Below are 6,323 nucleotides of genomic sequence, written 5' to 3' on the forward strand. Positions count from 1 at the left end.
ATATATATATATATATACACGCACGCACACATATTCCACTCTAAATACACGCATTTCTAAAAGTATTCGTGTGATTACGATTATTATTAGGCAGCCACGAGTTTGCAATATAAAAAAACAAGACATTAACGCGAGGCTATTATTAAATGCTCAAACATAGATAAACAGCCTGCTAATAAATATGCGTGAAATTTACATGTTATGACTTTTACATTGTTATGACAAAGATCGTTATCGGTGCAGAAAGAAAATCCTTGGTGTATTGGAAAGCAAGGTAATTCACCTTTATAAAGCAAAGGTCATATAGCTCTTAATCCAAACCGATTCTCTGCTCAAACTATTGAACCCCGCAAAACGTTCCTTTATGCTTTACACTCTACTGCAGCCCCTTTTACATATATTGCCATCGTTAGTATCAGCTGTGTTGTGTTTAGGGATAATCATAACTAAACCATAATGAACCATGGAATATGCTAGAACGTACGAAACACTTTGTATCTCAGTTCAATCAGATATTCATAAAGATTCCCTGTTGCATAATACTATTGTACTGGTTATCTCTTTCTTTCCGTGGCAGTATTTTGAGCAAACGAAAATGTTATTTATCATAAATTATTCACACACATCAAGGAAAAATTTAATCAAAATTAGTAAATACTATAATCGTTAATGAAGGATATAATTATTTTATTAATTTACTACGTTTCCGTGCAAACGAATAATTAATCTAATACCATATAAAATAACATTCAATATTCAGAACTTGTTTCATCTTCTAAAAATATTGTTTATTTCATGAGGAAAAAACTGCTCTGCTGCGCAGTGTAAAGCCGTGGATGATATGCAATAACCAAAGATTATTGTAAACAATAATTCAAAACATAATTTAATAACACGTTTCGTAAGATATTTTTGAAACTAATTATCCCTTTAATATCAAAGATTATGAACGCATTCAAGAGATTTACACGATTCAGTTTGCGATAAACAACGTATAAGAAATTTTCAGTTAAACAACTTCAATGACTTATATTTGGTTAACATTATAATATCTACATGCTTGTATTGAAAGGGGACTTTCTTCGCGCAATAAATATCCTTTTTACTAAAGGAATATTAAATTTTAACCTAGTGAAATACATTAGAATAAACGGAAAATAAAATAACATTAAATATTTTGTTATTGTATTTATTAATGAATTTTTTTCTGTAATCAAAAGCCAAGACGCATAGAATTATCTTTCTGGAATTGATAAGAAATTGCCATTTGTTATCCAGTTTTTGATTTTTATTGGTCTTTGAACAGCAGATATTACTGCGTCACTAAAACTGTGAGCAATCGGCTTTGATCTTTGCTGTCACATAAATATTAGGATATGCTGCTAAATCCTCCAAGTGTGAATACGCCATTAGCTTACTGAAATCGGTTGTTAAAGAATTTAGAACAAGTAAATTAGTTTTGTCTTCTTCATAAATTCAACATTTACCTACTTATAACAGTTACACTCTTTCCTGAAACTGTGCAACAAAATGCGAAATTTCAACGTACATTAAACAAGATCATATTTCCTGTAAAATTTATGAATTTAATAGTAACTCGTCTAACGTAAGCATAACAATACATGCACATTTCACTCACTAAAAATAATCTACAAACTACATCTGCAACAAAGAAGTAGTTTATATACTATTTCAGGAGACGACTTGCATTCTAAGGTATCTAAATATGCTCTACATATACATAGTAATCCATAGATTCTTAAAATAATTTATATCTCATTTACACAGTTGTATGACACAAAGGGAAAACTTTACTCTTACTTGTACAATTAAAACGTGCCTCAATAAAATGATGACAGTAGCTGAAAATTTAAGTAAAGAAAATATACCAAACTAACATATTATAGCAATCTTGAAACTAAGACAAACATGTGAGAGAAATGTAAACGAAAGGAACTTTGTGTAACAGCTGACTAAATTTATAATAATAATAAATGGCAAATTTGAGTGCTTGTGAATTTATTACTTTAACTACTCCGAGACTATCCAACAGATCTTGATGAGGCTTGACACGTGTATGGGAGGTTTATCCCCCTGCGGTCACTGATGCACCGGGAATGTTTAAAACATAGATTTTTAATCAGTATCGATTTTTCAAAAATCGTAAAATTTCGGCATTTTTCGCACCAGCCTTCGTGACATCAATTTGACAAAAAATGACTAAATTTGATAAAATATGTTTCATGGGTATAAACAGACAGCTTATTACCGGTAATCTATGTAGCATTGCTAATTCTACATTTCAATGTGAATTGTTTTGATTACTCAAAATTTATTATTTCAATTCGTTGTTCTAATTCCATAGCGTTTCACGTTTTGATTAGGTAAGACCATTTTATTTCTCAAACAAAATTTAGTCATTTTGCATTCTAGCCATTGTGACATGAATTTGACGAAATCTGCCCCAAAGCGTAAAATTTAGACATTTTACGCACATGCACAAATATGACAACGACACGGTTTCGGTACCAGACTGTTAGATTTTTCGTCAAATTGTCCTACCCTTTAATATCGAACTTTTGAAAAATGCCAAAAATTTAACGAAAAATGCTTCGTGGCTATCAAAAGACATCTTATGAACAGTAATTTATTGACGGGTACCTCAGCTAGTTGTTAAATATAAAGAAGTTTTCCTTTAATATCAACAGTGTATTTCAATTAAAAAATTCAGAAAACAATTCTCCCGAGAATATTGTCATGAATATTAAGGCGAGAAGGTAAATATGACACAGACAGACAGGTGCAGTGCAACGACTGTGTTTGTATTCAGTCCCACTGCATGTAAACCAGGGTGAATGTCCTATAGTTTAGTCCCTGATGATCTGTCTCTTCTCATTGAATTTAGTAGACAACAACTGTGAGGAAACACGTTGTATATATGTGTGTGTGTGTATGTGTGTATGTGTCTTCTTGCTTGTGTTATGTTTGACAACCAGTGTTAGTTTGTTTACAGCTTCATAATATAACTGTTCGACATAAAGGGTAGAATAAATAACAGACATACAAATAAGTACTGGGGTAGACTTATTCGACTAAAAACGCAATGGCCGCCGATCAGTGAAAGGTAAATGATAAAATACAACAATGATGGTCTGCACAATATGCAGGAGAGTATTACATCGTGGAATAACGTTTAATAAACAAACCGAGTCTATATTCATGATACTGCCAAATATATGAAGCTGTAAGAAAAGCAGAAACACTAAATACCGTAGAATTAGGAGAATTTAGTAGAGTAGGCTAATATATCAAAGTCTGTTATATTGTTCAGTTGCAGGATTGATTCGATCAGTATAAAACTGTGTTTACTGAAACACGAATTCTGATCAAAAGCGAGAAATGCATCGCTTCGGAGATCTGTATCGTTAAATATCTAGCAGCAAAAGTTGCAACGACGGACAAACTTTTATCACATTGAGAACATAAAAAAAACATGCGTGCCTCCATCTTAGTATATATAAAAATGTCAACCAAATAAATGTAATTATAACAAAGTCAATAGGCGCAGAACTGGCTGTGTGGTAAGTAGCTTCCTAAACAACCACATGGTTCCGGGTTCATTCCCACTGCGTGGCACCTTGGGTAAGTGTCTTGTACTATAGCCTCGGGCAAATCAAATCCTTGTGAGTGGATTTGGTAGACGGAAACTGAAAGAAGCACGTCGTATATATGTATAAATATATATGTGTATGTGTTTGTGTGTCTGTGTCTGTCCCCCCCCCCAACATCGCTTGACAACTGATGCTGGTGTGTTTACGTCCTCGTAACCTAGCGGTTCCGCAAAAGAGACCGATACAATAAGTACTAGGCTTCCAAATAATAAGTCTTGGGTACGATTTGCTCGACTAAAGGCGGTGCTCTAGCATGGCCGCAGTCGAATGACTGAAACAAGTAAAAGAGTAAAAGAGTAAAAGAGTAAAAAGTATATGCCAAAGCAGTTCTCTGCTGAAAATATGCCATAGAAATGTGTATTGAATATCGAAGGCATTTCAATGTGTTTTCTAAAATGCAAAGGCAAATAGCGTAAAAATAAGACTATTTCGATGGAAATATTAAAGAAGCAAGTAAGCAACGCAATAATCACTGTTATGCAGAAGATATTCATTTGGTGAAAAGCAGAAAAATAAATAATAGAAAATTGCATCGAGGTGTAATGTCACGGTTTGTTGGGAGTAGTAAAGGATACGGAATGGAAATTAGTGCTGTCGAAAAGCCATATAACTATCAGCAAGTAGAAAAGAAAGAATAAAACAGTCAATCTAATTTAAATTGAAGAATTTGAAACTGACTCGTAAATTTAAATATTTGGGAAAGACAATAATTTGATATGGGAAAAATTAAAAGAAACGTAAATTGCCAGATTACAAGCGTACTGAAAACATTGCATGGAAGAAAGTCTTCAAGGAGAAATTACTTGGAATACTGCCAAATACAACCCGCCTCTGTCAATTATTAAAAGCAGAAAATGAAATTGGTTTGCTTACATAACACGACAATATTGTACACCACATAATGTGGTAAGCTTGCAGAAACTTTGGCGGCCTGCGTTCAAATTCCGCTGATGTCAACTTTTCCTTTCATCCTTTCGGGGTGGATAAAATAAGTACCAGTGTAACACAGGGGTCAATGTAATCCACTTGCTCCCTGTCTTAGAAACTGCTGGTTTTGTGCCAAAATTTTAAATAAATGTCCTTTGTAAAACCCCGTGCATAGACGAAAAAGATAAGAATGCGTTGGGCATGAAAAAGATAAGAGTGCATTTGGCATGAGGAATCAAGCTATGGAAATGTCTGACAATGGAAGAGAAAGAGTCCAAGGAAGTAAATTATATCTCTTGATAAGTATATACAATTTATGGGTTTCTATTGATGGATGTAGTTGATGTTTTGCAAACAACTTGCCGGTGCAAGTGCATCCAATCGAGAACTACGCATACCGGAAGCCTGCAATTGTATGCGATCATCAGGGGAGAATGTGCGCTGTTTCGGTACCTACCTCTGGCGGCATCATTGTGCACGGGCCCCCACCACTGATATCAGGCACCGTTTGTTAGATCAGTTGGTTACTGAATACAGCTCAATATTCTTCTAGCCATCGGTCATCACCTCTTTTTAACCAAATCCAGTGGTTAGCCTTCTCCACTGTAGTTTAGATATCATTCATGTTGGTATTTACTTTACGATGAATTAGGCCTAACGATAACAAAAGTATGTCCAACAAACCCTCTACATCCGACTTCGATTGGAAAATGCTCCGACTTCTAGCCTGCGTCTTCACATCCCTTGAGGAGATTTACAAAACGGTCAATCTTTCAAGCCTGAACGGTGTCCATGTTATCTTCATGAGGAACCTTTAACTCGACTAGATTCACAACTTTCTTTCCTTCACACCACATTAAAATGTCCGATTTTTTCGTAACTGCAATGGGAAAGTGTCCCTTGTACCCTGGTAAATCTGCAGTCACCTCCCAATAGCCGTCCCACTTTTCATCGCTCACTGGAAGTTTGTTGTTCTTGAAACGGATCCGCTGTCCTGAGCGCACGAAGGTAATGAAATCTCTAGTTGGTACATTCAACAGTTATTTTTTTTCAGTGTTGTTGAGATCAGTTTAGTTCTTCTTTATAACAGTGAACATAACCTTAAAGACCAAGTTGTTTCTCCACGTATGCCTGTTCAATGCTAATGAACAGTTGATTGGATGTTGTAGATTAATATCATTTTCACTACAACCGTTTTCCAATTTTCGTTCCTTAACGTAAGTAGTTATATATCAATATATCCGTATGTAATGTTAATGTGTAAATCTTCGTGACATACCTGATATTACACAAAAAAAATCGCATGTCAATAGCAATGATCAATCTCATTGAGTAACTCATTAAATCGCTAATGACCAATGCAATTAGATTCGATCAACAACATGATAGTTTCCATTCAACAGCTAACCACATTTCGGATTGGAATGCGAGAAACAATGAGATTTATTAATTGCGACAAATGTGCCAAAATTATAACAACTTATAACGAAGTGTCAATTCCAGAAATGGTTGTTTACTTTGAGCACACTGTACTCTTCAACGAGCATGACTATGAACAAATATGGTCTTTGCAAGTGAATAATCACGTGGACATTAGAGTACAAATATTAACATACAAAATTAGGAATTCGTGGATATGGAACATAATTTCATTATTCAGTCAGACACAAGTGTATTAGACCACAGACACAAACACACACACACACACACACACATATGTATGTA

This window comes from Octopus bimaculoides, chromosome 2 (assembly GCF_001194135.2).
Source record: "Octopus bimaculoides isolate UCB-OBI-ISO-001 chromosome 2, ASM119413v2, whole genome shotgun sequence".
Taxonomy (NCBI): domain Eukaryota; kingdom Metazoa; phylum Mollusca; class Cephalopoda; order Octopoda; family Octopodidae; genus Octopus; species Octopus bimaculoides.